We start from the raw sequence: 10,107 nt of genomic DNA on the forward strand, positions 1-10,107 counted from the left end.
GTGTGTTGAAACTAAAGCTCCATATTCCTGAATAGAAGAAGGAAACAACCACAAAAGATAAATAGTGAAACAGAAATAGCCTTGTAATAACAAGGCTTTAATTAGTGTTCCCTTACTCTTCTGCTCAGCCTCAAACACGTTCTATCTCACTCAGCCTCGGTTTTCCTAACTGGCCTGTGTTTACATTGCTATTACCGTATCGACCATATAAGGTCTTTCCCTGCTGTCCTTCCCCTGGGGGGCGCTGTTCAGCATGACGTGGTCAGTGAGTACCAGGTGGGCCAGCCTGACGCGCTCCGTTGTCCCACTCACTGTGACGGACGAGACGACCGCTGATCCAGGGGGCGGCTTCCTGGAACCCAGGGCCCTCGAGGGGTCAGCGCTGTGTAAGCGGTACGGAGTATAATGTGTATGCGTGTATGAGTGTGTGTGTGTGCGTGTGTGTGTGTGCGTGTGTGTGTGTGTGTGTGTGTGTGTGTGTGTGTGTGTGTGTGTGTGTGTGTGTGTGTTTGTGTGCGTGTGCGTGTGCGTGTGTGTGTGTGTTTTGCATTTCTGTATCTCCATGTTTATGTTGGCCGGCTTGAAAGCCAGACCACAATTCATTCATTCATTCATCCTTCAGATAGAAATCCGTCTGTCTGCCTTAACGCAATTATTATTCATTTCTTAAGTAGTATTTAGCTTCATATCAATGTGTTGAATTCCAAGACAGCCACTAATATAATGGTAGCACTTGTAAGTTACAGGCTGTCGTAAAAAGTACAAATAAAAACCCTAACATGTAAGTTGTTGTTCGCCCACTAGATGGCAGCACTTGAAAACAATAGTCTCCTAGAATGTTGCCCCGTCACAAGTCATCTGTAGTGTTTTGGTTTTCCGTAAAAATAAAATTTATAAAAAACAATGTTTTCTTAGAACCACTAAATTTGCAGTCCGGACTTTGGCGAGGTTCAAAAATGACAGATTGTCGGCTGGATCATGACTTTAATTAAACAAATAAAACCTTATATTGAATGATGACCGGTCCTCTGTAACCTTTTAAGGACCAACAGATGAGTCCTTTCATGGATACGCACAAAGCTACTTGTTATTGCGTCCAATTATTTTTCCTTCTCACGGGATAACAGCATTTTTGTATGAAACACTCAAAAGTCCACCTCCAGCAAGGCATGTTTTGTGTCAACAATTGAAGGAGTGGTACTTAGCACGATGGCCTAATCTAATTGCTTGTGAAAGCCACGGCGTCTCTGTTTCTCTGCTGGTGACATTGATTAGGATGTCCTAATACCGCGCGCCTAAGGGGCTCAAGTCAATCCAATCAGCCTTTGCCGCCTTCATTAACTTGACAGGACCCCCGAGGCCCTTCCACTTTTTCCTTGGCATTCAACCGGTGAGATCCGGGAACAAACAGCCCTCACGGAGCGCCGTGCGACGCTCTGGTGACGGGATGGCTGCCGGTGGTGAAGACAGCCCCCTTAACCCCGCTGTGTCATGCCAAGAACACGCCTCACGCCACACCTCTAGTATGTGTGGTATAGCAGACGGACAGCTCTATGGTTTGACCCGAACATGAAGATTTTTGTTATTTCAAAATGTGCCACACTTTTAGTGTGTGTTGTTGATTCCCTACTGGATAGCATTGTAGAGTGCAGTTTTGAAAAGGGCAACCGTTTCTAGGAGTGATTGTTGTTTGTGCTCGGGTCAGTGTCTCTCTCTCTCTAAACCTGTGACCCTTGTGAGCAATACGCAGATGAATGCATTGTGTTACCTTGAAAGCTCATATGAGGTTGGTCACTTAAAAGCGTGGCAGCCCTGCATTGTACTTAAAACACAGACAGGACATCTGCGATAAGGATAGTTATATTTGATTGTTGGTCGCCTGTACTCAATTAAGCGTCTGTTTTTAACATAACTGATTTAGTAATTGTTGTACGCTCCGTAGAGTTCTTCAAACACTATGTGATACAAAAGTATATACAAATATGGAATATATTCATTTATTTATTCAATTATTTGTACACGTTTTTTTTAAATAACCTGCTGCAGCATTCATGCTTTGCAGTAAATAAAGAATATCTTCCCATGTAATAAAATCAGCAACATAATACACTATTACAAGTCTTACTTTATATTTCCCTTCCCTACTCTAATGGGCCTGTGCTCCAACAGCAGATGTCCAAGCAGAGACCTTACGTCCGATAAGAAACCTGAAAGGTAAAATAACCTGGACTTAACGTCTTTACGCCCAATGCACACTCTGCTGTGTTCCTCCACACACACTCTTTGTTTCCCAAGCAGGACAGGACGAGTTTACACTAAAAAGTATACAACGTGTTCCCAAAACACAGCAATGCACATGATTATCTACAGCACCGCACATCTCCTTCCACGTACATCCGTTGTCCAGTTGGTTCTTTGTTAGTTTGTCGTACACCTGTGTTTACCCCAAGGGGGCCCGTTGTTGAATCGCACAGAGCTTGATTGACATCATAACATCATCCCCTTGTGTGTTATTGCTTTCTATTGCACACTTCCTTCCATTTGATGTCACTTCAGAGTGTTTCGTCGGCAGAGCCCCCCCCCCCCCAATAAACTACTGCAGATGGATGAGATAGCATCAAGCATCCAGTCCATAGCCCTGCAGTGACAGGCTGCAGACCAGAGGAACCGGCCCAAACAGGATTTAGTATTGCTGGAAATGGGATGAGAGCGAGAGAAAGTGAAAGAGATGGCGAAAGAGAGAGAGGGATAAAGATAGAGAGAGAGAGAGAGAGAGAGAGAGAGAGAGAGAGAGAGAGAGAGCGAGAGAGAGGGAAAACAGTGGGAAAGATGTGAATAAAATGGGAGTGATACCTTAATAAATAAACAAACATGGGTTAAATTAACAGAGGAAAGAATGGTAAATAAATAACGAGGATAGAGTGAGATAGGAAGGCAGGGGGATGAGAATAGATGGCGATCATATCCCATGGGTTAAACAAAAAACACTCAGCCCTCTCTGTCCACAGAAGCTGTTTGCTCTGCTCTGCACTGATCTTGCTCGCCCAATCCCGGCCACCGCTTTCATGGCAACTCCTTTCTTCTCCAGGCTCTCCTTTGATACGACATCCTCTACAGTGGCAAACCAAACAACATTAACACTCGCAAAATATTTCTCAACAACTATTGAAAAGTTCCCCCCCACTCCTAATCATATTTCAAGATCCTGCTTGATGTGCTGACAACGACGGATGCAATTAGCAGAGAATAGAGAAGGAAAGAAAGAATAGAAGAAGAAAATAAAAATAGATTTGTAGTATCTAGCCTACAAGTAATATGTTGCAGGCCTACACAATCTATACTTGAGTAACCACCTTGATGTCATGTTGCATTGTGATGTACATCTGTGCTTCCTGTGCAGTGTGTGCAGAAACAGGTCTGTTCTCGTAGGTTTAAGTTGGTCTTTAATGTCATGACAGCTGTGCACCCTGTTTACTCATGGAAGTCCATATTGTGTCAAATGGTGGTGTAGTTTATGATTTGTGGATCTCACGGTTTAACATTTAACCTTTGAACCTTTTACCTTGAAAAGCCAGGACCATTTTAATTAGGTGGGCTTTTCAAATTAGAAATCATGAGGTACTTATTTGAGTACTTTTCTCTACCTTTGGCAACTTGGAAGAATAAACCTGATGATTCATAGTCTCTAGGTTTAATTTATTTATTGGTGCAATGTGTGGTTTATAAAACACATAATACTAGTGAAACAACTTGATTAGGGTTAATAGCTCTGATGCTCTTTAACCACATTGCCTTCAGTATGACCTCTTGGTTATCTTTAGAAGTTGTGGACTAAATGAACCACCCCAGTCCTGCGCTGAACAGGATGTTGCTTGACTTTAACACAAAACACAGACAGACACACACAGAAACACACACACACAGAAACACACACACACACACACACACAAACACGCACGCACCCACGCACACACACACACACACACACACACACACACACACACACACACACACATGCACACACATGCACACACACTCACACACACAAACACGCACACACGCACACACATGCACACACATGCACACACACTCACACACACACACACACACACTCACTCACTCACTCACTCACTCACTCACTCACTATCTCACACACACTCACTCACACTCACTCACTCACTCACTCACTCACTCACTCATACAGTCACTCACTCACTCACTCACTATCTCACACACACTCACTCACACTCACTCGCTCACTCACTCACTCACTCACTCATACAGTCACTTACTCACTCACTCACTCACTCACTCACTCACTTACTCACTCACTCACTCACTATCTCACACACACTCACTCACACTCACTCACTCACTCACTCACTCATACAGTCACTCACTCACTCACTCACTCACTCACTCACTCACTCACTCACTCACTCACACACTCACACACTCGCTCACACAAACACACACAAACACAAACACGGCCGCCATGCCGAGGGACTTGGGGTGACTAAGGCAGTCAGCCATGTGGTGTACAGCCAGGCTTATCATTAAAACCTCTGTGTCAACAGGAAACATCCCATAATCCCCCACCCCCCTGCTGCTCCCAGTCAGGTCAGTTAGAGTCGGGTCTGTTGGAGATGCTGGCATCCCTAGTGTTCGATGTGTAGAACGCTGCTGTTCCTTTGACTAGGATTTGATGGATGCTGTCACCATTTAGACATCACAAGTACCCACACTCAAGTCCTGGTCTAGCCGTGCTTGTTTGATGTGGGAACTGTGTGTCCAGTCCTGCAGGGATTCAACACAACAAACGGTCAAAGTTGAGACACAAAGGACAAAGCTTTGGATATGTGAATTATAGGATGCTAGCCTCAACAGAGGATACAACATGAAAACATATGTCTTAGGACAAATTCGTTTGCACAAAGCCAAGAACCCCATAGGTGATATAGTGATTATTTTATTTTTTCCCCAAAATCCTTATTTCATGGCCTGAAAATACTTCATTTATGGTCTTGAAATACTTAGGTTTGCTTGTGTTTGAGGCCTCAGAATGATGATGTCACCATGCTCAGTGCTGGATTGCGCACCTGCTATGAGACAGTGAGCGACTTTCATTACTCCATCCTCAAAATAATACCCTAATAATGTCCATAAATTGAATTATTCATTATTAATTATTTATTCCATGCCGTGCTGGGCATTGAAGTGACATCATCTTTTCGAATCTCAAACGTTTTATAAAATTATCTAGAACTAATTTTTGGCAACAAAATACAGATTTCGAGGACAGGAAATAAGTATTTCGAGGCAACAAACCATAATACATAGTGTAGCTGATAAAAATAAATAGCTGGAATGGCACACCATTTTATGTACATTGTAATATCTTATGTAACTATATGCTACTTCAGTACCTGATGAAAATCAGTAATCTTAGAATCTGTTCAAAGGATTAGTGGATGGGAAACATTCCAGCTAACAATGTCAGCATGTTGTTTCAGTACCGTGTCTGCAGGGTAATATGCTGGCTATTTTTAAACATGAACTTCTCCTAAGATTCACCAATTACTCATATCTGATTGTTGGTCATTGAGCCATTGCTCATCTAAAGTGAACCACATGTTTCTCGATCTAAAGCCTTTTTACGTCTTTTACAGACAGTAATCCTCTGCATACATAAAGAGACTACACAGTCAGTGAATCATATTAGAACAAAATAGAGGAAACTAATTCACTACAGAGCAGAAAATGGAACTAATGTATTAATGTACTATAACTAGATAGACCTGATCAGATTTAGATACAAATATTAGTAGCATACAGAATGTAGTCAACTTTTGACCCACGACTACATTATCTGCACAGCTATAGACACTGGGCTCCTGTTTCAGACAGGAAATATGCTTTTTATGTTTTAAAAATAACTGCTACGAATAAACGTTATAATAGGCTGGCACGCAAACAGAGGCTTTTCCAGCAGCTATTGTCAGGGCATACAATTGTGTCGTTCTACAATGAAAAGAGGAGATATATTGGTATCAGGTCAATGGGGCATTACTTAGTCTGCTGAGAGACCGGGTTCAGACACTTCAGTGGAGGCTATTGGAAACAATAACCAGGACACCAAACACAAAGCAGAAATTCGACTTCAAACGTCATGTTTGCATGCACTGCTTTCTAAACGACTGCTGGGAATGAAATTCATCAGTGACGTTATGTTTTTTAAATTCAGCCTCTGAGGGGATTGTTTGATGATGTATATGTGTGTTGGTGGGGGGTGTGAGGGGGTTGTGAAGGGGGGTGTGGAAGTCATCCCCTGGCCAACCCTGTGTGGAGTGGTCTGGCCAGGTCTTGGAGGAGACAGGTGCTGGCTGTCCATGTAAATAATGCTGGAATGTGACCTTCCAACAAGTCCCTAAGCCTCCACTGTAAACGTGAGTGCAGTGTAAGTGCGTTCAGTAAAGATAACAGGCACAGGAACCTGGCCAGAACTCTGTGTGTGTGCGTGTGTGTGTGTGTGTGTGTGTGTGTGTGTGTGTGTGTGTGTGTGTGTGCGTGTGTGTGTGTGTGTGTGTGTGTGTGTGTCTGTGTCTGTGTGTCTGCGTGTGTGGGTCTCATGACGGTTTCGTGATTTCTCCTCCACTTTAGGAGTCAATAGCGTAACCTTTTGAAAAAACAATTTTCCATCTGGGATATGGAGTGGGTGTTGCCATATTAAAACAGCGGTATAATATTTGAGATTTGGCCAACTGATGTGGAAAAATCCCTATGGCCCGTTCATCTATGAAAATACTGAGAAATTCACCCGCAAATGGAGCAATAAACCTTCTCTCCTTTAAACTCAGCAGGCCGCGAGGGATCCTCAGGTGACTCTGCTGGACGGCGCGGTGGAAAAGCCCATCCCTCAGAGGGCTGGTCCTCGGCCGTGCAAGAAACACCAACTGTATTTACTGTACCAGAGAGCACCACTGCAGTCTGCCTGCCCCGGGACCCCGACCCGAGAGGAAGACTGCAGATGAAGAGCTGCCGCCAGCCAAATGTCACCCAGGAGTGTCTCCGCATGAGGCAACAGTTAGTTGACACGTCATCACAGGACACTGGAGGGAACACATTCCATGTTCTCTGTCTCTGTCTCTCTCTCTCGTTCTCTCTCTCTCTCTCTCTCTCTCGCTCTCTCTCTCTCTATAGCTTTCTCTCTAGCTCTGTAGCTCTTCTCTCTCTCTCTCTCTTCTCTCTCTCTCTCTCTTTCTCTCTCTTTCTCTCTCTGTCTCTCTAGCTCTCTCTCTCTCTCTCTCTCTCTCTCTCTCTCTCTATAGCTTTCTCTCTAGCTCTATAGCTCTTCTCTCTCACTCTCTCTCTCTCTCTCTCTCTCTCTCTCTCTCTCTCTCTCTCTTTAGCTCTCTCTCTCTTAGTCTCATCAGGATCCGGTTTTAGTATTTCTGAGACTCATCAAAACTCAGCCCAATCATCTGAAACCAGAACAGTTATAGACGTCATGATGAGATAGGCATCCCATGGTCTAAGTTGCACTGACTTCACCAACACCTTACCTAGTCCTGTAGCTGTCAAACTTGATGCCTCACTGTAATGTCATTACTTAGTCTAGCTTCCTTCAATCAAGGTTCTTGGACATACCAAGAACCAAAATAAAAAAAACACCTTTGTTGGCTACAACTCTGTGTCACATTCTAAGAAATTACTGTTTAATTGTACTTTAAGCAACACTTCAAATGGAGTGATTATGGTGATTATGATGTTATTGGATATCCTTTTTTCCATTGTTTAAATTAAGATTTGATCACAGAAAATGCAAAATATGATGCATGAATCGATTAGGTTATGGTGTGACATCACCAGCCTTACTATTTTAACAGATGGAGGAAGGCAGGGTTCAGTGGAGGAGGGCTTGAACCCGGTGCTAGACTGGCCCCAGAGACCCAGCTCCAGAGTAGACTAGCTCATGGGAGAGGGATCTGGGGAGGTCCCCTGCCAAGGTCAGCATCCTCCAAACCAAAGTGCAGCATTCTTTGCCCATCGCCGGCTTCCCCCTGAAAGCTCGCCGGCGGTGTGTGAGGGGGTGAACGTGTGTGAGGGGGTGAACTGCGCTTGCTTGCGATTAAGAAACTAAGAAGACATTTTGGCCCTAATTGGTCATGCTTGATGGGCACTGAAAGGTGTTGCAGGGTAAAGTTTGGGCACGCGGTTCTGGGCCGTTTTGACACAAAGTGCTTTGTGTTTTAATATGGACTCTGTGCGAATGTGCTCTTGTGCTTCTCCGACCACATCTCACCTTAAGTAGCCGGCTGCAAGATGATCCCTGGGGAGGCTGATCTCTGGGCTTTCAAACTTGATCTGCAGCTCAGGTTCTGTGTGTTTAGTATGTGTGTGTGTGTGTGTGTGTGTGTGTGTGTGTGATTTTGTGGGGGTGTGTGGGTGTATGTGTGTGTGTGTGTGTGAATGTGTTTGTGTGTGTGCGCCTGCATGTGTGTGTGTGTGTGATATGAATGACTGACCCGGCCTGTTAAGAAGTTTGACAGATGGATGGCTGGCTGGTTTTGTACGTGATATACCGGTAGTTTTACAGAATATCTGCACTCCATGTCAACAAACAAACTCTACTTCGCCAAATGCCACATCAATCAGTTGCTCAGAAGTTGTAACGCTTTAATCTGCTGTCGAATCCAAAGTGGATAACAGTCGTATTAAACGCTGAATGCAAGTTTTGAAAGTTAGTCTGCCTCTGTTATATATTGTTAATTTGATTTAAGTAGGGACTTTTGCAGCATACCATTGTATCCATACACTTTTAGCTTCCAGGGAAGGATTGTCTGCAGAATCTGACGCTAAGATAAGTCTAGTTTTACTGGTGGGCATGTACAGAAATAAGACAGGAAACTGCCTTCTTCAGAATTGCTCTACACATTATATGTCCATTATTTGTTTTGCATTCAAATTAATCTTTACATAATATATTAAAGTGGACTTATTATATAACCAGGTGTGAGTGTGGTTAGCCCTTACAAGCCGTTTCGGAAATCTGCCCCTTCTGATATCACTAGTGGGCGTATCCACCTAGATTTGTGCTGGATAGATCAGTCTACCATCCTACCCAGTGGATCGAAGTAAACGTTGCTTATCTATCTGGTGGTATAATATGTCCCTTTTAAGCTGGAAAGTAAAACTTAAGGAAGAAGTTTTAGGGACATACCTAGATAAATATATTATATCCAACATTTTGTTCTTTATAAAGCTGTTCATAAGTCGCTTGGAGAAAAAAAACTGGAAAATACACATGGGGCTCTCCTGGGTCAAATAGCATTTAAATATACTTAAATATATTTCAATGAAAGCTTAGAAAAACATCCGCTTTGGCTTATCTATATTGACCCAACAATGGAAACTTCCACTCCAATAATAAGGGGATAACATGTCTTTTTGTATATTCCCTACTTGCTCCCCATCTCTCTCTCTCTCTCTCTCTCTCTCTCTCTCTCTCTCTCTCTCTCTCTCTCTCTCTCTCTCTCTCTCTCTCTCTCTCTCTGTCTCTATGTCTCTCGTCCTGATGATCTGTTGAGATAAAGAGCCTGCTTGATATATCTCCTCCGTCTTATGGCTGTCAGTCTGGCTTTGCTCCCAGTTGTATACGTCCACCGCAGCAAAAAGGCAAAAACCACATACTTTCATCAGATTTGTTTAGCCAATAAAAGTCAAGCCGCCCTACAAACACAGCTACTTAATTGGCAGCTCAGTGCCGCCCTAATGTCATTGGTCCAAATAGGAGCTTTCCTTGGTCCGACCGCGACCTGACTCCTCGGTGCCTGTTCGATTCCCATTGAAAGCAAACCATGGGACTCAACCTCCTAATCCCATTATAGCTCATGGGATCCCCTTATACGGGGATCCTTGGAATACACCAGACAGGAAGGACTTTGTGGGAGAAAGCCACTTTTAACGACCCTCTGCGGTTTGTTCCCAGATCTGGGGATCACTGAAAAGAATACATGAGGATGAATGAAGGTTTTCTTGCAATACAACAATAATGATAAAAAGGATACATGGCTGTCTTCTTTATGTGGGATATATTGCAGTGGATTG

This window comes from Pollachius pollachius, assembly GCF_949987615.1.
Source record: "Pollachius pollachius genome assembly, chromosome: 5".
Lineage (NCBI taxonomy): Eukaryota > Metazoa > Chordata > Actinopteri > Gadiformes > Gadidae > Pollachius > Pollachius pollachius.